The sequence below is a fragment of the Perna viridis genome, chromosome 2, assembly GCF_037379345.1.
Source record: "Perna viridis isolate PV_CMFRI_1.1 ecotype Kerala chromosome 2, ASM3737934v1, whole genome shotgun sequence".
NCBI lineage: Eukaryota > Metazoa > Mollusca > Bivalvia > Mytilida > Mytilidae > Perna > Perna viridis.
In genome coordinates, this window is record NC_142446.1 from 35793993 (window position 1) to 35820274 (window position 26282).

Genomic DNA, 26282 nt, shown 5'->3' on the forward strand with positions numbered 1-26282 from the left:
TAAGTTCAACATGCTAAAAAGTAAGAGAAATGAATCTAATTTCTCAAAAAAATAGGAAGTGCATATATTCAATATGTATGTAAACACTGTGCAAAGTTTGAATAATATTGGTTCATTATTTGTTCAGTTACAAATTACATGAAGTAGGCACCATTCACAACTAAAAGTGACAAATACAACTAGGTTCAACATGCCAAAAATATACAAAAATAGAAAATAAAGGAGGTGCACATCATCAATAAGTATATAATCCATGTGTATAGTTTGAGTGATAATGGTTCAATATTTATTGAGAAACGGATTACACAAAGGTACCATTCACAACTAAAAGTGACAAAAATAGCTCAACATGCCAAAAACATAGGAAAACATTAATCAAATTTCTCCATAATAGTAAGTGTACATCCTCAATATATATATATAATCACTGTGTAAAGTTTGTATACTACTGGTTCAATACATTGTAAGTTACTGGTTACACAATGTAGGTACCTCTTACTATGGTGTCTACTACACAGATGGACAGGTGGAATTGAGCTGCTACTAAAGCTGCTGTCACCGTTGGTGGCGAAGATAAAAACAGAAACAAACGATATGAACATAGGTATAACAAAAAAAATATGAACAGGAAAATGTTTCTTTGACCTTAGAAGAAAAAATTTCACCAGAGCAGTCTTATAGACCAATTTAATATTGTAAACTGAGTGAGCAACTGAATGGGAAAATAGAGTAAATGGTTGAAGTCGTGGTTTCCTTGATTAAAAAATACTACAAAACTGAAAGAGTTCTATAAATACTATAAGGATATCAAAACTAGGACTTTTTTTTAATATTTTCTAAAAAACACATGACATAAGGTGACAGAGTTCTAACATGGTGATGTTTAAAGATAATCCCACTTTCCATCAAAAAACAAGATTTTCAGACAATGATACTTTGTTAGGTCTTAAGATGTCACTCTGTTGCGTATTACCAGAACTCATCCATTAAATCATTGGGAAGATAAAAACGATTACTGGTTTCAGACCAATCAAGCCACTGATATTACGCAATCCTGTGAATAATTAACAAATCGATAAAATGCCATCATAATTTAAGGACTTGAGTTTTATCCTGCGGCAAATTCTGTCATTTAGAAAGTTTCAGAAGCCCTTGCAATGTGTCAGAAATACAAATCGATTGTCTGAGAAGATTACAACTTCTACTTAAAATCATGCATGACAAAATCATATTTACTGCAGTGACAAAATTGTACATGTTAAGTAACACTTAGCTAAAAAAATCTTTAAACTGATAGAAATAAACAGTGACCACTAAATTTAGGACGGTACTATCATTTTGTTATTCCTTCATTGAAATCTCAGAGACTGATTTCATAAAGTAAAAAATCTGTGAACACTAAATTGACACCCCAAATCCCCTATTTGAGCACATGCACCTTTTGCCCTCAAACTTGATTTTGATCAAAACCTAAAATAGAAAGTGCTGTCAGAAATCATACAAATAGATGTAACAATATTCTGTGCCATTACTATATTCCATTGTATAATGCCAGAACCTAATGATGTAACCCTGCATTGAGAAATTATAGAAGTCAAAAACTATAGTACAGTTTTGTATCTTTAATCCATGACACAACACATATTGTATCACAGCTATATCCAAGGATATCTAATGTAAAATTTTACAAAAAAAAAAAAAATTCCTTTGTCTAACATTATTGAAGCTTTAAATGTCAGTTTTTTCAAATGTTTCAAATACCCCACACAAACCCACTTATATTTCTTGTATACAGATGGTACCTACCAAGCCAACATCCTAGCAGCATTTGTAATGGGGATTTACAGAAAAACATTTTGACTCTAAATTGATCCTTGATTTTAATTTCTATTTATGACTGTCATAATTACATTTTAAATATACATTGAAATATCCCACAAACATTTTTTTTTTGCTTCCAAGTTTCTAATGTTTCATTGGTTCCTTTCAATGCATCAGTTTTTAAAGGTTTGAAATCAATAAAATAGCTAGTTTTAAAATGGAACAATTATTCTCAATAACCAAATAAAGGATCGTAAAGTGCACGAATCCTAACTGAACCCAAACCTTCCACAATTCATTTAGGTTAAGTTTGTTAATTGCTTGTCAATAGTCAATGGACATTTACAAAGATAAAACTGTAATTTTCTAAAATTTTCAAGTACTTCTTTTTTCAGCTTGTTCATCAAGAAAGGACTCTTAAGAAGCATAGTACTGAAACTCCAAATGACGTAATTTTTTCTACCCGGTAATATAATTTTCAATTTTCTCTATTTAACAATAGACTTCCTGCCAAGTGGTTGCCAGGCATGTTAAATCTAGGATCAAACGGAACTTATTCGTTGAAAGCCGGACCTGAATGACATCATCACGTTTGTAAGGAGGTATAACACAGACGAACCTCTTTAATCAACATGTCTACATGCAATCTCGATAAAATGTTTACATCTGCAAGGCTTCACCTATCAAGACCTTTGCATGTTGTCAATTTTTCTAAACAAGTACAAACCTATTAATCTGTACACATTTACAGATACGCCTACATTCATTGGATAATGAACATAAATTAATGAAATATCAAAGAATGATTGACCAACAGTGTACATTAAATTTGAGACACATTCAAAGTTCATTGAAATATGGCCATAAATATTTATTTTTTTGTCATTGAAATAAGCAATTGAACCAGGTATATGTAAAGAAATAAAATAATAGACCTTGAAAAATAGAGATTTTCTTTTGCATAGCAAAGCTTTTTCTTATCAAATAATAGAAGTTTTTTAATACAAGGCCATAAAAAATGTTTACAAGCACATTCTTTACAGAAATAGGGTAAGTAGGCCATCACTTTCATTTTATTTTATTTATTTTTCTTTGGGGCACAGGTTTCACCTTTACATCAACCAAACCAATAGTCAAGGCGTACAATTTTACCGTCCACTTTCTGATGGTACTTTTTCTATACATCCATGTTTATTATAAGTCTAATAGAAATCCTAGAAATAACAGACTTGCTCTCCAAGGGACAATTTCTATTTAAGTTCAACGCTATAATGCTGGTGGACATGACTTATTGTTCACAGCTCAGTGGCAAATATGGGTTGATGAACACCAAGTTACTTTTGCCATGACATTTGCTGAGGCATTTAGAGGGGACTAAGTAAAAGCATCATAACTATTTGGACTACAGATAAAATGACTTTGGATTGGGGCGATAAATAGGGTCGACTGGGACAGACACTTTTTTAAATCTCCACCCTCCCCTATCCAGAAACAAGTCAGAAATTGTTCGGATTGAAAAATAAAATAGGAGGTGTGTAATGGCATCATGTGATAAATGAGCGTAAATTTCTTTGGTTTTAGAGGGGTTTCCAATTAGTAAATGGTCCCACTTCAGTACACAAAAGTCAGTGTTTGGTATCAAGGAACCTAGAAAGTAATTAAAAATATAGAATCAAATTACAATTTAGTACTTTCTCTATGTTCTTCCTAAAGGACTCAATAAAGCAACAATACTCTGGTACATTGCGCCTTGTGCTATTAACTTCCTTTTTTAACCACAAAAAAAATCACATGCAATTGTACCGAAATTCTTAAATATACACCTGGAACCCTTGCAACTATCAGACAGTGGTGATTAGTTTTCTTACAGTACTCCCAATCTGCTACAAGATTTACCAGTGCCAGTTAGTTAAAACCCCATAAAGAGTGGAATCCGACATAAAAATTAATTTTTGATATTCTTATTAATGACAGTTTGAGAACAGTTCATGATATTGTATTGAGAAACTTTGACAAGTGTAATCACTGAACCAGATAATGCACACTGATTCAAGTATACCAACTACTGCTTACTGTAGAATGAATAGTAACCTTGTACCCCAAAAATAGCTTTGTTGAGTAACTAGTAGGTCCTTAACTCTCATGTTTTCTGTACTTTAGCAACCAACCAACTTCAAACTAACTAGATTGAATATTTTTAATGTACAGTAATATAAGCCAACAGGCTATCAAAAGACAGCCAATGTTTAAGTATTACCGACTACATTTTTAGGACTTAACATATTGCTCCATATAATAATACATGTGTTTGCATTATACATGTACATGTAAGAAACATGGCATACCTACTAATGTAACAAGATATAAAACTCATGTTTCCAGTCAGTTTAAGGTCAATGTACTCCCAAACAGTTGGAGTGCGGAAACTCTCTCAGACTTACATGGGATCTGGTTGTAGGACAGAGAATCAACAGAGCAGCCCAGCTGCTAGTAAGACATACTCTCAGTGATTTTGTTACTTTTTTTCAAAGCATCCTCCTCCCTTTTTAATAGGAAAATTTGCACCAAAGTGAAGTTAAAATAATTAGAAAATGTCCATCAGACAAACACCAAAAGAGTAATATTTCTGTATGTAAATAATACCTGTATAAAACAGAGAGAAATATTTAAGTATACCAAACTGTCCTTCATCAATTAATCAACAAAATACAAAAGCAGCAGTCGAAGTCCCAATACTAGATACAGTTCACAATAATAAAATCAAACTTTCTTGTCATACAAACATCTTGAATTAGATACATGTATACAATAAGGTTTCAATTGACAGGACACTTATGAAGGGTTAACTGACCTCTATTCCCAAAGGTAGTTACATACAAAAGCTAACAAACAAAATGACAGTTTTCTGTAGCAAGCACATTTTTGTCTCATTGTCACCAAATTGGGTAAAAATATGCAGACAATGATGACAGTGCCAAAACAAATAACATATACAAACAAATTATAATTGTATGTAAAATTGATTCATTGTTTTAAATATTAAAGAGAACAATTAAGTTTGATCTTTGTTATAATTCACTTTAGAGTACAGTTTCACTTTGTTAACTAAAGAATCATTTTTCTGTCTTTAAGTCCCTTTAACATTTCCACCTGTTTGTCTAGGTCTGCATTTGCTAGCTCTTCATTTAAGTCCTGTGACAAATTCTCATGATTGCATTAAAGTTTGTTTATGTAAGCTGGTTTCTTTTAACAGTTAGACAATCATACAAACAGTTTACTTTGGATATTTGGAGAAAAAAGGTTGGAAAAGTTTCAATGATTGAATTTGACATGTATCTGATTCATGTAGTCAGGTACCCTTGGCTGGAACACACTTAGTAAAAACATTAAAATGAAACAGATGAGTAATGCTAAAGGTCAAATGGTTGACATGCAGACCAGTATACCTCAACATAAAAAGCTGCATTTTGAAACTTTTCAACTGAAATTCTAATGGCACAGGATTCATAAGGGGTGGTTTATTTACTGCAAGTTTCTTCATTTTTGATTGAGGAGTTTCAATAAGATCATCTGATTCACAAACACTGAACTGATTGGAGCAAAATGTAAACATGTTTAAAATAATGCCATCAACAATTTTCTGTACAATCTTCTTTGTGTCACTTTTATCACTACTTGTAGATGGGGTTGTACAGAGTAAGTCCTTTATGGTTTTAGAACCTGCTGCATCATGTTTAGTTTACTTTTTGGAATAGTATAATTTGTGTTATGAGACATGTTTCTGCCTCCAGAAATATTCGGGTAACACGTATTATGGCGTGAAACGAAGTAAAGTTGAATTTCCGCATGGAAAATCATACCTGCGCCAACTTCGGACCAAAAATAAACGATATCTGAATCTCGTGAGCGCTTCAGGAAACAAAAATTAGAACCACAACGCTTGAAATCTAAGCAGAAGCTTTTCTTTTCAAAAGTAAACAATCAAATTTTTACCAGTGTTACATTCTGAGGTAAATTAAGGCTAACAAAATCAATGACTCTGACAGAGCTCTTCGGTCAGGTATCCTGATGGCTGGGCTTCACTACTTCCATCTACTAAAAGACAACTAATAGAATCCTTGTAAGGGGTGGTTGTGTGAGAACTGCAAGGATAGCCAAGACTGTAACAAAACCCATAGAACAGTTTAAGATTGGTTAAGTTAGATTTAATAACCGAGCTTCAAAATGTGACCATAAAAAGATAAAAAGAATTTTTTTTCCTTTACAAGTAACCCAGAGATATTTAAGAAGTTTCCTCCTAAATCATATCAAAAGCTTATAACTTTGAAATTTAGAAAAAACAAAACTATGACCATAAAACTGTATATAGATTTAAGAATTGATTAATTTCGGGGGCAAACTTGGTCTGAAGAAATATTTTCTAAATACCGGGTATGCAAAATAAAATCTTTTATTAGGAACTTCATACACTTTTCCCTGATTTTTTCCATCTTGAGCTTCTGCCATGATTGTAAAAAAATATTTGCAATTTTATACGACAACACTATGTCAACTTAACTGTGACTGCCCATAAACAGAATTAAGTATTTAAATTAAAATTTACATTATTGACAACTAACATTAAGGCAACAACTGCTGAAAAAAGGTCTATGTATATATAAAGACATTGCTTACAGACTAAATATACTTGGAAATTGTTTTATACCACATAGTGTACCTAAATATCAAAACTTCGGTGGATTTGCACTAATGAAATCATACCACTTTATTGCAACATTTCCATATTTAACCACATTTCAGCAACTTGATAGTTTCAACTTTCAATATTTATGAGCATGATCTCATTAATATTCATAAAGTATAACTCACCTTGCCTTAGATCTCTAATCCAAAAGAAAAAAGTCCAAGAGGTACTTTTCCAAAGATGTAAAAACAAACAAACCAAAAGACAATAAATAATGGTCAAACACTTGTGTATGACGTAATAAGAAAACAGTATGACAAATCTGCTGCAGGTCAAGGTGTCGGTAAAAACTTAAATGCAAGTTCAAAAGAGACGTGAACGTGTAGTAATACAAGAGTTGGAGCTTAAACAATCCATCTTCCTATGACAGATTTCTAACGCACCGAGGACAGATTTAAAGTGTGTGTTTGTACAATAGGAGAATGGAACACATTATGACTCAGTACTGACTGAAGTTCGGACTTCAAGACATTCAATCACATATTACATAACAGGCACTAAATGATTTGTTGAAAAGAAACAAAAAGTCAAAGAGGGGTGAAATCACTCATTTCCATATTTAAATCAGCCAGACTCAACCAAATAATTAGAGTATGAATGCCTGTTTCTGAGACAATTATGTCTAAATAAAAAATTAGCAAATGTCCATGTAACAGAGCAGTGATCCAGCATTCGATACAGATCATGAAGTTAAAATAATTAGAAAATGTCCATGTAACAAGGCAGTGATCCAGCATTCAATATAGATCATGAAGTTAAAATAATTAGAAAATGTCCATGTAACAAGGCAGTGATCCAGCATTCAATACAGATCATGAAGTTAAAATAATCAGAAAATGTCCATCAGACAAACACCAAGAGTAATATTTCTATATGTAGATAATACCTGTATAAAACAGAGAGAAATATTTAAGGAGGTAGACTTTGGGTAAGAGACACAACTCTTAAAAATCATTGGAACGTTTGTATTCAACATTTTACATCAATCTTATGTAAGCATCTAATTAACCTGAATTCATTTTATTCTGCTTCAAACAAAAGCTTGAGAGGCTTTGGTGAAATTCAATATAATGCAAACAAATCACTGACTTCATGAGTTATGTCCCTTACCCTAGGCCTACCTCCGTAAGTATATCAAACTGTCCTTCATCAATTAATCAACAAAATACAAAAGCAGCAGTCAAAGCCCCAATACTAGATACAGTTCACAATAATAACATCACACTTTTCGGTCATACAAACATCTTGAGTTGATCATGTAAAAATGTCATGATTAATGCTTAATTTATTTGTTCAACAAGTATTTATTTTCCAGAATATGATTCCACCTCTCAATTCCAGTCTCTTATTAAGGACATAAGTAAGCGAGTACCTATATAACTGTCTCTATATGTAGCACTCTTTAACCAATGGGAAATACTAGTATGCTTTAAACCATCAAAAGTTCATCCCAAATGTATCATAATATTTCATTCTAGCTAAGTATATTGGTGCAAAAATATCGAATCCCCAAATCAGCACAAAATTTGGACCATTTGAAAAAAGTGTCGAAGATTTAACAATTTTCATGTGTTGTTCCATCTGGAGGTCAATACTTGAATTTTATTAATACACAGCAGTAACCTATCAAATGTTCTCTATCTAATAAATTTGGATATTTTGTATGTTAAAAACTTTCACTCACAAGCTTTCTTCCACTAAAATGTCACAACACATTTCTCTGGTGACATTAACTGATGATTTAAAATATCAATTAAATTTAAATTCAAATAAAAATAACAATTATAATCATTGAGCAAAACTTTAGCCTCGGATTAACAAACCCACCCTTTAAATTGGAAATTTTTTTTTTGTATGAAATCTTGATCCCCTACATCCTGGATCCCCCACAACTTCGCAAATATTTGGTCAAATAATAGATCAACAACAAAAAATTCGAACTTTTACAAAACACAGAAACAATGTTTGGTGTAAATGTTATCTTGCATCATATGCAATATTTTTTTTCTTTTGTTTTCATGATAACAAATAAAAAAGTTAATAATGTCTACATGCTTTTGACAGTAGTGCTAGAAATATCTAAGCACTGACTAGTCCTACCACATGGCAAATGCATAACATAACATTTTGTAAGAGAGGCATACAATTTGGTGATTTCATTTTGCAAGGTATTGCCTATGCCACATAACCCTCACATAAAGCTGAAATGATCCTGTAAGACTTGCATCAAATATGAGATAAACACTTTAGTAATTAAGACCCATTTGCTGTTGAAAAAATATCATGTATATTCAGCTATGGGAGGTATACATATGTAGGTTACTATTGAACATATGTAGGTTACTATTGATATAGCAAACCCTGACATTAGGAGTTGCATGTAAAACATCTTTTCTAATTTGCCACATCTTAAGACACAGTATTACATTTCCACATGAAACGGCAACCAAAGGAGAATCAAATTACGTAACATATCGACTCCATTCATCATCATAAAACTTCCATAACTGGAAATTAGTCTTTGGTCTTTACGCAAACATAAAAGATCGGCATGACATAATATTTATTGCATCAAATATCATTAAAACCTAGCAGCCAAAAATCTAATCGTCAAAAATAGAAGTAAATCAACAGGTTTGATGCTAAAATCTTCATTTAAATTTTTTTCTACAAGCTTCCCTTCCAAAGCAAGAGATATTTCTAATGATATTAGTGCTTCACATTGATTTCTTGTCAAAGCTGGGTAAATCTTGCTAAAAGGTATAGTTTGTAATTATTGCATATGATTAAAATGTCGGTAAATCTTGTTGGATTTTAATCAACCTCACATTAAACTGAAATACAAATAGAAAAATAGGTGCAGCTAGACAAGTAGTCATCTCCCAGTACAAATAAGTGTAAATATTATAATCATGTTAGCATAAGTATTGACCTCATTTTGTATGTTTAAAAGGTTGGTAACCAAAGCTTTTAGACAGCACTGTTAAATGACTTAAGAAAGGGTACAGCAATAGCAGAGCAGAGGGCATAATTTTTTCCAAATGCAAAAAATATGACTTAAGAAATTCGTAAACCTTAATCTTTAAACATGTTATTAATCTTGCAGATATGTGACACTGTACTAAACTCAAAGCTGACTTATTGTTCGATATGGTAGAACATAATCTTCTGTTTTCAAGGGGTACAAGTCTAGAAAATAAACTAATCGCACAACTTTATCTTATTTATTCCCAAATTAAAATACACTCTAGGGTTATGTCAAAGGAAGAGTCAATTTCCAAACACCAGCTACTCATATTATTTAGATTCACAACCAATAAAATATCCCAATCTTAGAGGGAACTCATGGTGATATCTGTTTGTCTGTCTGTCTGTTTGTCCATCATATACAATGTTAAAAATGCACAATACCTTTTAACCAACAGGCAGTGATTACATTTCCATGGGAATTTTCATTTGTCCTCTGCAGTTTTCATGAGAGATGTCAATTCTAAAGGCAATCACCAATTTGAGTATCAGCATTGAGACTTTATTTTTCAATTATTTGGCAGTTTTATCTCCTCTTAAACAACTAGATATTTTTCAATATCACATCATGGGGCAATGTGATATGAGCTAGTGACGTGAAACATTTGCTGCTGTGATTGGTTATGTGATTGTGATGCATAATCAATAAAATCTGACTGGCTACAGTGACATTGTGATGTTTCTGACGTTATTCTGCTGTAACAACTGGTGATGTCATAGACAGACAAAGTCTGAAACTTCCATCATGGCAGATGCCGAATGTCAGGCAGCCAAATATCCACAGAAATCATAGAGAAAAAGGTTATATAACTTGTGAAATTTGAAAATTGCAAAATTACAACTCACATTATATAATTTTAACATCATAAATCCCCAAGGCTTTTTTGTTATGATGTTGAAATTTGATAACTTCAGTTGTTATTCTGCAAAATTCAACTTTCACTCATTATGAAACCTACAGGTCAAAACCCCACCAAACTCATTTTATTTCATATTTAGAAACAATTACAGATCACATAACCAGTGTTAAGTTGCTCATTTGAAATTAAAATCATACAAATTGTACATTAAAATGGCACTACGTAGTACCCACAAGTTAATATTTAAACAGGGAGACACATGTTTATTATATAGATAGCAGTGTTTTATCGAATGTTCCCAGTGAAATAAATTTCGATAATTCACACTGTGAAATAAATTTGGTAATTTCACAATCGGACTTTCTTCCACCAAAATGTCACAACTTTGAAATCAATCTGCCATTCACAAAATTTGAAATATATGTTGAAAATACAACAAATAATCGAGGAAATCTATATCAAAAATAGGTTAATCAGTTGGTTATTGTGAATAACCGAAATATGATTACTCATGCCAAGAACGCAGTAAGATTTATCTGGTGCGCAGAACAAGTTCCGCACATTCATTAAATCTATGCGTTCTTCGGCACTCACGATAGTATTTTGGTTATTCACACCTCCCAATCAATTATCCTGTTAATCTTTTTCTTAAAAATACAGATCTGGACACAAAAGACTATAGCTACTTAAAAAATGGTATATGTAGACTGAAAAGACAGCAATAGTTTGGAGATTTTTTTCTGTACCTAGTATCACATCTACAATTGGCAATTTCTGAATTTCATAGGGATTGGTTCATAAAATATTTCTTCCGTCACATTAGCATAATTCAGATTTCTAATATGCCAACTTAAGATCACATATCAAAAATCCAAATTTAGCCATCCCTAAGGAGAGAGCTTTTTCTCCTGATCTGTATTTCTTTGAGAAAATTACATATCTCATTCCAGAGAAGGTTTGGTGGCAACTTTTCACTGGTCTCAACAATAGATCATGTTCTCACATGCTGCACCATTTCATGAGAAAGTGTCATTTGGTTCAAATATAATCTTTGTTGTTGCAGTATCACAATCTGTTTCGTAACTTTTAACTAAATTTTCAAAACAGTAGTTCTGGGAAACAGTTTGTTTCACTCTTTAAAACTTGAATGCCTCAAAGAAAGCCAGTGTTTAAGCTATACACCTAAGATCAGCAGAGACTACATATCTTTAAACTAAAAAAAAAGTCAAGATCACTATAGATTACTCCTAGCTCCTCACACCAGTAACCTCAAGTTTAAAACAAAATTGCTACCAGTAACAGGCAGATCCCGTCAATCTGAACCATATCCAACTATTTGGCATATCTTCATAAAGCTTCTGTTAAAATTGTGTAGCTGTGTGAGTAGTTTAAGAGAAAACTAGTTAATAAAAAAATATCTAAAAGGACTAACAGAAAATTATTATAACCCTCTTACACAGCAGGGAGTATAAAAAGTCACATCTCAAAAATATTTAAGTGTTCTAGGAATCTGCCAAAGGATGTTAATATGAAACATACTTAGTAAAAAGAACAGAATATATTTCTTTCACAGGACAAACAAAATTGTTGTCTTCATTGTTTTGCACCAGTCAATACTAAATAAATGGAATCATAAATGTAGAAGCAGTAATGTTAGTTAAAGTTCATTTTCTTTCAAACTACTTTAGACTTAACTGAAGCCTGCATTTACCTCAGATTTTAAGAAGTTTCAATCACAAGAATGAAAACTGAATGGTTGCATGTACATAAAACCTGAATATTACATGTAATGCATTACATTAAGGAATATAAATTCTAGGCAACTAAATTGAGTCAATGATATAATAATATTTTTATCAAGGAATCATTATGCTCTGGTTATTATATCTGAAATGCACTCCAAAATTTATGAGCACATTTATGAAAATAATTTCTCTTTATTTGATTAATCCACAATGTACTTTAAGTCCATGAAGCCATATTAATATGATATTCACCATAAAACTGCCACAGAAAAATTAATAGAATATTGCTAAAACTTTTGTCATACACTTCAGACAAGGGCAATAACTCTTGATTTTTCTTATCAACAAATCTAATTATATGATTTCTGTATGTTCACCTAAGTCATAAAAGTGAGTGCAATATTTTTGCTCTGAATCAGAACCAGTGGAAATATTTGTAGTCAGAAATCAGGACAACATAAAGAAATATAAGTGTCTGTCCAAAAAGAGATATTGAAAACTTCTGAAACAAGAGGCTCCCATGAGCCTGAATCTCTCATCTGGTTAAATTTTTGCCTTTCAAGGGTAATAACTCTAACAAGAAGTTGTCCAACAATTTTGACTCCAGGAAGACTTTGGTAGGACTTATCACAAGGATCATTCATCAATCGGAAGTTTCATTCAATCTATTATAGTTTTCAAGATATTGACAGAAAACTACAAAAAACCAATTTTTTGCCTTTCAAGGGCAATAACTCTTATATGGAGTCATGTGACAACTTTGGTGCCTGGAGACTTTTGTAGGCCTTATAAAAAGAATCATTTCAGCAATCGAAAGTTTCATTCTATCTATCATAGTTTTCAAGATACAGGCTGAAAACTATAAAAAAAAATGTCATTTTTCACCTTTCAAAGGCAATAATAACCCTTTCATGGAGTTGTATAACAACTTTGATCCCTTAAAGACTTATAAAAAGGATATTTCAGCAATTGAAAGATATTGGCCAAACCTAACGGTTTTGGAGATATATGCAAAAAACTACTGTACTATTCCTATGTTCTATTTTCAGTAAAGGCGGCAATGTTTTTTAACCAATCAAAAATCCAAACGGTCATTTTTTTAAGTATACCCTAAAAACAAAAATACCAGCTTTCATCAAATTCTGTATAGTAGTTTCTGAGGAGAAGACTTTTAAAAGTAATAACATCAAAAACAGCAAAAAATGTCCAAAGAGGACAATAACTCCAACATGGATCCACAGATTTTCACTAAAATTTGACCACATATAGATCTCATCATGCTAAATACTTTAACCCATTCAGAATTTGGCTAAACCTAACGATTTTTGAGATATATGCAAAAATCTGTCTGAACCCTATGTTCTATCTTTAGTAATGGCTGCCATGTTTTTTAACCGATCAAAAATCCAAACGGTCATTTTGTGCAGGATACTCTGAGGAACAATCATAAATTTCATGCAACTCTATTCAGTAGTTTCCAAGGAGAATGGCCTATGGCCAGGTGAGCTAAAAAAGAGATACCAAAAACCTGCCCTATAAAGACCTATTAATTTTCTCTCCAATATGTGTGATAGTTGTCCTTAACTTATACTCAACTTATTGAGACAAATATTACTAACAATATGCTCTTCAATATCTATTGATCACTGGATAAAATTTCATGGAAATCCAGTGAATCATGAGAGTACTAATAGGATAATTAATTGGAAAGTGGGAATAACCAAAATATTTTAACGTGTGCCCGAAGAACACCTAGATTTAACGAATGTGTGGAACTTATTCCACACACGAGTTAATCCTTAAGCGTTCTTGGCACGATTTATCATATTTTAATTATTCATGATAAACTGTAAAATGCCGAAGTCCATAACCAATTTTTTTCACAAAACTTGTTGAGAATGACATTCTTGAAATATGTAAATCATTATATACTGTATTCTTCCGTGTATACCACACACTTTTTTTTCGACTTTTTCTTTGTTCCAGAAGGGGAGTGCGCGGTATACACCAAAACAATGAGTTTCTAGATATTTTTTTTTTCAGGAGACACAATTTTAAGGTCCGTAATTTTTGGGAATCAGAACCGAAGTCATCAAGTAAGACAACATCGAGCCATTTAGTATTTTTGAGAACAGTTTTATGTGAAATAAACAAATAAAGTTTTACTATTATTTAATGGTTGTTTTATCCATCAATGCAGTTTCCTTGCATTTCATAGTTTGTACGAAAAACCATGACCAGCTTCTTACTGTTCTCTCAAAACAAGTCGTCTAATTATAACTTCTTCACCTGTGCGTGGTGGAGCGTTAAATACACAATAACGGGTGTGCCAACATGTCCTCGGGGCCCATTGTCATTTACTTATCAAATAACAAAAGATCAATTTAAAAGGTGAAACAATTGTCACTCATCCTTTAATCTGCTTGATGTACTGTTTCCAGATGTCAGATATCAATACACAACTTGGCAAATTAAAACTCCTTTTTTTTAAACAGTTGGACTTGACATATTGTTTTAGTGAAATACCTGATTTGCATACAAACAGGAAATGTAAACATTTCAGCTGATTTGGATCCAATACATCGCTGTATAAGCAGGGTAGGAAACTCACTAAAATTCTAGCCAGTCCTGAATACAATTTTTCAATATATTTACTATATGGCTATATAGATTTTTGCTAAAATTTGCCAGCCCTGCCAAAAAATAGACCCTTTTGTGGTAAGCTGGTGAGCAAGCTCAATATACACTTCCACAAGGTAGGGCTTGGGTCGAACAAAAGAATTTTCCTCGCAAAAGTGTATATTGAGCATGCTCTACGCATGCTCATCAACCACCCCAACGTTAGCACAAAAGGGTCTATAGCCAGTCTCGGGCTGGCGGGCGGGCTACTTTTTCTAACAATGGTATAAACTATTATAATTAATTAATGGCTTGCAAACGCAGGGAAACTTAGAGAAATACTTTTATTTAAAAGATTAATAATGAAAAGATACACATTTCAGGGAATTTATCGGAATCCTTTCATCTCATTGTGGTCTTCTGCTGGTGATTTTTCCTCGCTTCCCAGTCCGCGTTTTACACGGAAACTAACTTTTTTCGTCGATCTTCCTGGTCAAGAAGGGGGTGCGCAGAATACACAGATGCGGGTAATACATGGAAGAATACTGTAGTAATCAAACACTGAATGAAGTTTCGTGAGAATCAGTTAGTAAAATATAAGAAGATATAGACAATGTTTTGTTGGTCTCACAGAATAACTTAAAATCAATGACAGATATGCATTACTAACTTAATTAAACCAATTCTACTGCTGAGACATAACATGAAGCACAAACCATCATGTTAAAGTGTATGTTGCATCATTAAATTGTCAATTTGTGTAAATGATTAGCCTCTTTGAAATCACATACAATATGCTGTGGTTTTATTTTCTTCTATATAGCAACAGCCTTCATTTTTAGGCACATAACAACTCTTACCATCTTAAATCCTTTAATATGAGACACAACAAGTAATAAATCAACACCCTAGAAAAAAAATAATCAAAAAGTAGAAAGAAGTACTATATCATCTGCAACAGTCCTAAAATGCTAGCAGTGTAACCCTCTAACGAAAGATGTAAATATCACATAATATTGTAGATCAAAACATTACATGATCACAAGCAAATAGCAATTGTCTACTAACATAGCCATATATTACCTAATGTAAGCAATACTACTTAACGTCAATGTAAACTCACATTTCAATATTGCATCCTAATTCAGTTTTAGCATGCTAATAATAGTAAAATGTATAGCAAACAGGCATCAAATATTAGAATAAATTCCCATCCGAGTGTAAAAATGTCTAAGTAATAGTGTCTCAGGATTTTCTGTATATTGCTGTTTCTAAATGAGGTTACTAGATCATTGAGGAACTAATGGCTCGCCTGTGTGTCACATACATCTTGGGACAGCTGTACCAAAAATAAGCAAGCTAAGTAATTGAGTTGAAAAAATGTGTTTCTACAACAAACTGACTACCAAAGAAACACACAAACCTTTATAGAGCACAGAAAATTCATTATTGAGTATAAAGTTACATGCCAATATATTGTCACTAGGCAAATAAAACGAATCAACCTGGGCCATGTTCCCTTCAATTCTGACCACTAGTAGGGCAAATATTAAAGAATAAGATTTTCATTGGGATCTGTAGAAAATTAAAGTGCTGTTAGCACTGGAGGTTTTTGATTCTTGTGAAAATTGTAGCATGAACAAAATTTCAAAGATAAAATGATATAAAATAAAAATGTTACCATACATTTGCATTTTCCATATCATTTGGAACTGTTTGTTCCTTATATGTATAAACTGAATGTCAATCCATACTACTGATCCAACTTTCACTATCTTGGATCTAGGTGTACCATCTTTCTTGGAAAAACAATGATGTATAATGTTTTTAAGTGGGGATTTTAAATGAGTATGAGGAACAGAAGTATACAATGTTGAAAAATCACAGGTTTTAATGCTACTATATTCCGATAATAGTCTTGAATTGATTGTCTCCAAAAGATCTTTCGAATTTTCAGGATCCACATTGAATTAATACCAGTTTTGAAAGAGGTTTGGTGGTGCATTTGGAATCCAGCTATGAAAATTTCTTTGTATGGATACTTGTGGAGTTCAGGAATCCAGCACGTAGACGGTAAATCACAATCATTGTCCTCGGTGGAGACCACTATCTCTTCTTTGGAGAGTGCGTTAGCAGTATAGGTCTTATCACTGCTATTATTTTCTAAGTCTACCTCTGATAATAAACACTGGAAGTAAAACGTTTTGCAGACAAAAACAATGTTATTTTGGAATTTGTCAGCTGGTACGACAACATATTTGTCATGTATAATAGACAATGTTTTTGCTACATCGGGGTCTTTGAAAACTGATGTAGCTTTGGCACTCAATGACCTACTTAAAACTTTCATTCGTTTCAAAATTAAAGACCTCATGGCCTTCAACCACTCTGACAGAGAATCAATGTCTTCTTGTTCTCGTTTTATCCATTTTCTTGCATAGTCCTTGACAGCGTCCATAAGAACTTTAAAGTTTTAATTCCAATTTATGGAGCATGGTTCACAGTACTTGGGACCTTTAGAAAGGATATTTCGCAGAGATTCATTATTGATGATGGTTAAATCTCCCGTACTACGTGACCAGACGGACCATATTTGAATGGAGAGTTTTTGCAAGAACAGTCAGGTGGTTTAAGTCCTCAATCTCGAGGTTCTGCAATAGCCTTTTATAATTGAAAATTTTGGATGCAGTGGGTGAAGTATAGGAATATGAAATAATTGGTATGGATTTGTCTTTGAAATATGGGAAAATTTTGTTGGTAATGTTTTTGTGATGGAGGATGTCAGCCAAATTAATTGCATCTATACCTTTGTTGACAAATGGTAGTGGAAGAAATTATCTTTATTCTTCATCTTGACTTTTCACACGAACTGGTTTAAAGAGTCTGTGGAAACCAATATCCAAAATGATGGCAACAAGTCTGTATCATGATGAGGTGGGGTCAGAAACAGGAGTGTCAAGACTTGTTTTGTAAAGGGAGTGTAGTAGTGTGAGAGGTATAGAATAAAGTTTGGTTCTAATGTGATGATGTCCAAGGAAGGAGACCATCTATGGAGACATCTACAAGATAGAGGTCATCACAACATTAGTTTTATGGTTGCCATCATGAACTTGTGAATCATTACAATGTATCCATCTGCACCATGAAAACTGATTTGTTCGTCGTGTCATAGTTTTCCTTTCCTCTTTCGTTTACCCAGGACTTGACTTTTTATAAGCAACTCCGCAGGTTGTAAAAAGGATGCTTACCCTGCCTGTGCCCTGGTTCATGCTCCCAGTTTTTAGTGGAGTCTGAGTTTCTCATTTGCTTTTGTTGCTTTGTATGTATTATTTTAGTTACTTAATGTTCTCTGTTACGTATGTCTTTTTTCCATGTTTGGTCTTTGTCCCTGGATTGCTTTCTTTTGATTTCCGCTAGAACCTTGGTTTTCTTGATTACTCTTTATTTATACTTAAATAAAACAAATTTCAGCATAAGAAAATACTTTCCTTGATGAACACAAGATGTTCAAAAACTTCAACATTTTTATTAATTCAAATTTTCCCACCAATTTTACTTGGCTAAAAACACTGTTCACTTCCTGTTTATCAATGGTAAAATATTATTGATAGGATGAAAAATTTGACTGATAAGTATGTTAAATGGAACATGCTTAACACATGAAATGTTTCTTGACACATTACTGGAGAAACTAAATTGCAAATGTATTACTAAATACCTTTCAAGGCTAAAAAAGAGTCCCTCAAATCTTCATGTGAAAATTTGATATTAATTTATTTGCAGAAATAATAGAATATTATTGAACTCAATAATTAAAAAAAAACATATTTGCTGGTTATAACAGAGGTACTGAATGATATAAAAGAAATTACATTTGAACTATATTTTTGTTTAGTGTTCAGAAATAGTAGGGAAGTTCCTGTGATAGACCGGGGACATAAGGTATTCTGATCTCAGACCGGGGACATAAAGTATTCTGATCTCAGACCGGGGACATAAAGTATTCTGATCTCAGACCGGGGACATAAGGTATTTTGATCTTAGACCGGGGGCATAAAGTATTCTGATCTCAGACCGGGGACATAAGGTATTTTGATCTTAGACCGGGGGCATAAAGTATTCTGATCTCAGACCGGGGACATAAGGTATTTTGATCTTAGACCGGGGGCATAAAGTATTCTGATCTCAGACCGGGGACATAAGGTATTTTGATCTTAGAACGGGGGCATAAAGTATTCTAATCTCAGATCGGGGACATAAGGTATTTTGATCTTAGACCGGGGGCATAAAGTATTCTGATCTCAGACCGGGGACATAAGGTATTTTGATCTTAGACCGGGGGCATAAAGTATTCTGATCTCAGACCGGGGACATAAGGTATTTTGATCTTAGACCGGGGGCATAAAGTATTCTGATCTCAGACCGGGGACATAAGGTATTTTGATCTTAGACCGGGGGCATAAAGTATTCTGATCTCAGACCGGGGACATAAGGTATTTTGATCTTAGACCGGGGGCATAAAGTATTCTGATCTCAGACCGGGGACATAAGGTATTTTGATCTTAGACCGGGGACATAAAGTATTTTGATCTCAGACCGGGGACATAAGGTATTCTGATCTCAGACCGGGGACATAAAGTATTCTGATCTCAGACCGGGGACATAAGGTATTTTGATCTCAGACCGGGGACATAAAGTATTCTGATCTCAGACCGGGGACATAAGGTATTTTGATCTCAGACCGGGGGCATAAAGTATTCTGATCTCAGACCGGGGACATAAGGTATTTTGATCTTAGACCGGGGGCATAAAGTATTCTGATCTCAGACCGGGGACATAAGGTATTTTGATCTCAGACCGGGGACATAAAGTATTCTGATCTCAGACCGGGGACATAAGGTATTCTGATCTCAGACCGGGGACATAAGGTATTCTGATCTCAGACCGGGGACATAAGGTATTTTGATCTTAGACCGGGGGCATAAAGTATTCTGATCTCAGACCGGGGACATAAGGTATTTTGATCTTAGACCGGGGACATAAAGTATTCTGATCTCAGACCGGGGACATAAGGTATTTTGATCTCAGACCGGGGACATAAAGTATTCTGATCTCAGACCGGGGACATAAGGTATTTTGATCTTAGACCGGGGGCATAAAGTATTCTGATCTCAGACCGGGGACATAAAGTATTCTGATCTCAGACCGGGGACATAAGGTATTCTGATCTCAGACCGGGGACATAAGGTATTCTGATCTCAGACCGGGGACATAAGGTATTCTGATCTCAGACCGGGGACATAAGGTATTTTGATCTCAGACCGGGGACATAAGGTATTTTGATCTCAGACCGGGGACATAAGGTATTTTGATCTTAGACCGGGGACATAAGGTATTCTGATCTCAGACCGGGGACATAAGGTATTTTGATCTTAGACCGGGGACATAAGGTATTCTGATCTCAGACCGGGGACATAAGGTATTCTGATCTCAGACCGGGGACATAAGGTATTTTGATCTCAGACCGGGGGCATAAAGTATTCTGATCTCAGACCGGGGACATAAGGTATTCTGATCTCAGACCGGGGACATAAGGTATTCTGATCTCAGACCGGGGACATAAGGTATTTTGATCTTAGACCGGGGGCATAAAGTATTCTGATCTCAGACCGGGGACATAAGGTATTTTGATCTTAGACCGGGGACATAAAGTATTCTGATCTCAGACCGGGGACATAAGGTATTTTGATCTCAGACCGGGGACATAAAGTATTCTGATCTCAGACCGGGGACATAAGGTATTTTGATCTCAGACCGGGGACATAAAGTATTTTGATCTCAGACCGGGGACATAAAGTATTTTGATCTCAGACCGGGGACATAAAGTATTCTGATCTCAGACCGGGGGCATAAAGTATTCTGATCTCAGACCGGGGACATAAGGTATTCTGATCTCAGACCGGGGACATAAAGTATTCTGATCTCAGACCGGGGGCATAAAGTATTCTGATCTCAGACCGGGGACATAAGGTATTCTGATCTCAGACCGGGGACATAAAGTATTCTGATCTCAGACCGGGGACATAAGGTATTCTGATCTCAGACCGGGGACATAAAGTATTCTGATCTCAGACCGGGGACATAAAGTATTCTGATCTCAGACCGGGGACATAAAGTATTCTGATCTCAGACCGGGGACATAAAGTATTCTGATCTCAGACCGGGGACATAAAGTATTCTGATCTCAGACCGGGGACATAAAGTATTCTGATCTCAGACCGGGGACATAAAGTATTCTGATCTCAGACCGGGGACATAAAGTATTCTGATCTCAGACCGGGGACATAAAGTATTCTGATCTCAGACCGGGGACATAAGGTATTTTGATCTCAGACCGGGGACATCAGGTATTCTGATCTCAGACCGGGGACATAAGGTATTTTGATCTCAGACCGGGGACATAAAGTATTCTGATCTTATATAATCAAAAACAAAACAAAACTTAGTATTGCTAACATTACCATGCACAGTACAGGTTTTTGGTTCAAGCACAACTCAGCTAATTCTTTTCAATTTTTTCATTTGGTATTCATGGTCAAAATTTCATTATTATAATGGCATTTATTAATTAGGGTAACTGTTTTCTCCCATTTCATCAGTTCACATTTATTTGGCAGGGTCCCTTGATAATTCACCAAAATAAACTGTTTATTTATTTATTTGTCCTTTATGACAGTATTAAAAAATTTTTGGCCCATTGAAATTTTGCTATGGCCCATCTTTTTTTTCAAATGGCCCAATGAAATCCTGAATGATTCCCATAGGCTCCTTTATAAAATGGGCCCATAATGGTTTAAAGCCATGTAAAACCCCTGAAGGTGATCATTCAAAATGCAATGCAAGAGAAAATGATCCATCTTCAGATGAAAGGATATCTCACTTTCAATTATATCAACTATAATAACATCTAATCAAGTTCTTTTTGTCATTATCTTCAGTCTTTTGCATCATAAATTATTCTTTTTATGCAGAAGCTGAATAGGTTTTTTCTTTCAATATAAGCATAGAACTAGTATTTGTAGCCTTCAAAAGTATGTCACAAACATAATATAAATGAAGCCAGACAAAGAGAGTTAACATAGAGACATAATGGGTCATGTTTCAACAACAATGAATTTGCTAAATGAGTAAATTGCATTTCTGATATCTCTGTCTGTCCAGGTGTGATAAAGACTAGCAGCATTTTCTACCTGAGACATCAAAGCCTACAGCCATGTATGAATCACCCTACCAGAGATTATGAAAATAGATTTATAACAACAGTTCCTCAATCTTTGTGCATTATCCTAATATAGTTTTATCAAAATGACATTTAACAAGGCAAGTCAATAGCCTGTTGAAAACCACCCATCCATTCCACTTTAAATCAATTAACAGCAGTGAGGTTTATAATGAGAGTCAGATAGCCCAACCTGAGTCTGTCCAAAGCTTTTTTGATAATGGAATTTAGCAATTATTGATTCTTATTTTCTTTCTCAAAAGCAATTAATTTGAATGCAAGGAAGAAATGCTGAATTATTGTTGCACAATAATTTAGAATGTGTAAATCATTTCACTTAATTTGCCAGGTAACCTTTTCAGGCCTGAAAGACCAAAAATGAAGCAAGAAAGGTGTTGTCATGGCACTGAAACTAAATGCAGTGGTCCAGAAATATCACTAAAATTTTCTGCTTTCCCACCACTTATTCTTGGCTCTCATGAAAAGAATCATCTTTCAAATGTCACAAAATTACTTTTCACTTTCTGTTTTTTTTTCTCTCTAGTTGACATCACTTGGCTGCACAAGAAGATAAGGAAAGATCATATGGCTTAAAATTGGAACATGAATTTTTTGATGGAGAAAAAAATATCCCGAAGTATGAACAATAATCATAAAAGTATGAATCAACATTCCCAAATGCAGAACTCTGTCTTTTGACCAAAACATAAAATACTTATAACAGCTGTTTAGATGTGAAAAAAGTTAATAATCATATAAACCAACATCCATAAAACATGAACTGCATTTAACTTATTTTACAGAAGACAGTGAATACTCTAAGACACAAAACCTATATGTCTTCCCACTTAGATTGATGGACATTGAAACAGGTGATATATTTGACATTTCAATACAGAAGACAGGTGACTAGGAAATTTATTTGTCACCGTCTCAACTCAGAATCAGAATCAAATCAGTAACAGTTGTACCAAGTTTCATTACCTCCAGTAAGTAATTTTATAACTACCTACTGTACAATCACAAACTACTGACAGACAGATAATTGTAAACCTTAGGTGCACCAACATTTCCTAGTGGAGCTATTTAGTCATTCTTAATCCCATGTGTATTGATTTATGGCCATATTGATAAATCAAAGCTAAACAATGTTGGAAAACTTGTATGTTTATCACTTTTCACTTGCAATTTGAGATACTTCAGATAAGAAAGAAATGCTAGAGGAATTCAATTAATATTTAAGTGTATAGAAATCCGATGATGAGGAATAGGGTAGGGAGTATGGATTCAACTTCCAGCAAAACATTTATTTGGCACTAGTGCATATGCACTTTAAAGGGGGTTAGTTAATACATGCTAACAAAGGTCACATGCCATATACTTACTGATTATAGGTCTAGGAAGATAGACTCTAGGTCTTCACTGCCAATCTTGAAGAGAGAAAAAAGATTTTAAATTAGAAGTAAATCATGTGTCATTTATTGTTCTATTACTAACTGGTATAACATTAGTGAATATAATAATTCCAACTGTTCATTAAATGATTTTTTTTTACCTTTCCTCAGACTGGTATGGACACTAGAGTACTGAATCTGGCCATCAATCATTTCAAATTCAATCAGAAAATGAAGAATGTATTCTCTCAAGAATTGTTCAGATACATTTGATAAAATTTCCTTTCAAATTTTAAAATGACATATGTATACAAGATACTACAAAGCTCCAATACAATTCTATTTATGTTAACCATATGCTGACTCACCAAATAAAGAAATTAAAAACAGCACAATTGACAATCAAAGAAAACTAAATATCCCTGCAACTCTAGACCTTGTCAAAACCCAAGAGCAGAAACTCACACACAAAGCCATAAATTTTGCATTTCTTGTCGTTTTCTATCAAAACTCATGGGGATTTTGAAGAGTGAGATGTCATTCCAGGAAAAGAAAGCCCATTTTTAGATAGTCCAAAGATATCCATCTATACATAAATCATTAGTACTTCTCTATATAACTGGTATCCTGAACCTGTCATCTTGGCAGTCTCCAAGGACAGGGAACCATCTTCTTGATGAAAATTGATGACATCAATTTGTTGTAAAATCATTTGGATGCAAATGTTGATAACTTCCATCAATGACATTAACTAAATTTAGCATACTGCAGAATAAAGTGGGTTATGAAGGTCTTAAAAACATATGGATCTTTTCAAAGCTTAATTTTGTACCTGGAAAAGGCCTATAATTTTTCCCCAACATGTACTGTTAATGAAAAAAAATTTCCAGATCCCAAGTAAAGTCACCTTACAAACAAGTTTTAAGTTCAAAGAAGCTCATAAAAACATGGGAGAAGATAATATTTTAGAGCCCATAAGAGCAGCATTATATATTACATGTTCTTCTATCATACCTGTTAACCTAGTAAAGCCTAATGGTGGGAGATCACCTGTAATCCATCATAAAATTGCAGGAGATTTAGCATGATGATATTATCGACATATTTTGTTATGTTATAAATTAAATGAAACAGAAAATTTTTAAATGTTTTTTTTTTTTTTTCAAAACTATAAACACACTATATATACAAATGAATCAACAAAATGAATTATACACATATTCACAGAAATGATGCTTGGTATGGCATAAAATAGATTTTTATCGCTGGCATGTCAATGAATCTAGTTTTGATGGTCCTCCTTCCATCTTTAAAAATGCCAACAAGAGTTGCAAAGAACTTTTTAGCACCCCTGCCATTGCTTTCATCACATAAAATACTGAATGGCTTTTGTTGACAGGTTTCAATCGCTGTATGTTTGTAGCCTCAAGATTTGGTAGATAACCTGCATCATTTGGTCCTTTTACATTAAAATTTCTCTGCAATTTTATTGTCAGGGAATGTTTTTTTCACAAAGTCAGTAAAATGATAAGCCACATGGAACAGCAAGTTGTGTTCAGCCACAAAGCTCATAAAATCTTGACATTGTAAATCATGCTATTTGGACTGACATGAGTGAGATATAATTGTGGACAGACGTGCAGTGAGGTGCCCTTGTGGGGATCTGATAGTCTAGGGGCCGCTCAAGGGCTCCAGAAGCTCTGGGGTATTTGTGCAAAATCCTGCATTCTAGTTGTCTCCTGGAACATAATTCTAACTTTAAAAATTGTCATTTTTTGCATGAAAATATTCAAAATCAATCAATATTTTCAATTGTGAGATAAAGAAGTGAAAAACAAGAGCACAATATATTTATTACCATAGAATACTTGCATTTGAGGTTAAAAACATTTTTGGAGGGTGCTCAAGTCTTTTATAACATTTTGTATGAAGACAGATGGACAGACAAGCGGGGTGATTCCTATATACTGCCTGAACACAAAGCTTGTATGATACTCAAACCAATCCTTGCGCTTGCATCATCAAGTAGAAGAAATACCCATAAATTACTTGTGCACGTTACCACTGGTAGGTCTTAGCAGTTCAGAAGTTTTGTGTGTCTGGTGAATTAACGAAAAGTTCTGCAACAGTCAATACACTCAACGTGACAACAAGGTCCGTGGATTTACACAATAGGTATGATAAGGAATTGAGCAAGCAATTCCCGTTCCCAATAATTTTTATGGCACAAACAACCTTGTTTGAATAGGGAATGTCAAAAGAAATTCGGGTATTGACAAGGACATCTGAAATGATGTTGTCGTATTCAATGTTAGTACAGTTTCGTGGCTTAATTAGTGCTAGTTTCTCTTTCTAAAGACCAATCCTGTTTTTTAAGTTTTTTATAATTTCTTGTCTGAATGGCAATTTGCGTTGCTTCCAACGGCAACATCTTCGAAAATTCTGTATCATTTTGAGTTAAAATGTACCTTCGAGGTTACATTAATTAGGTTTATTCCAGCAAACATTTTGCTGATAATGATCAAAATTTTAAAGCCTTTCGGGACTTGTGGTATGGACAAAGATCAAGTCCAAAAACAAATTGGAGGATGACAAATTAAGTCTTCATGAACTGGGTAAATAGAGATTTATGGTGAAAAACATAAGCAAAGCCCTGCCTTTTAATACAATTTTCCCCACTTTTGGGTTTATGCGAGATATTTTCCCTTTTGCGTGATCCCATGAGATTAAGCTATAATGCCTGACTCGCACAAGCAAGAGACATAACAAGCCTGATCGTATAATGATGGCCGA

At 33.9% G+C, this 26282-nt stretch overlaps 1 protein-coding gene and 1 long non-coding RNA gene across 2 annotated transcripts in view; both read right to left on the bottom strand.

The window, feature by feature from the left end:
• LOC148624830 (muscleblind-like protein 1) overlaps positions 1-23495 on the bottom strand; it is a 134068-nt gene extending 110573 nt beyond the window's left edge. Inside the window, exon 1 of the mRNA XM_088567769.1 lies at positions 23481-23495. The gene's annotated coding sequence lies outside the window, so the exon portion shown is untranslated. The remainder of the gene's footprint in view (positions 1-23480) is intronic.
• A 1140-nt stretch (positions 23496-24635) lies between these two features.
• LOC148624831 (uncharacterized) overlaps positions 24636-26282 on the bottom strand; it is a 40001-nt gene continuing 38354 nt past the window's right edge. Inside the window, exon 3 of the long non-coding RNA XR_015919787.1 lies at positions 24636-25228. This is a non-coding gene — a long non-coding RNA (uncharacterized LOC148624831). The remainder of the gene's footprint in view (positions 25229-26282) is intronic.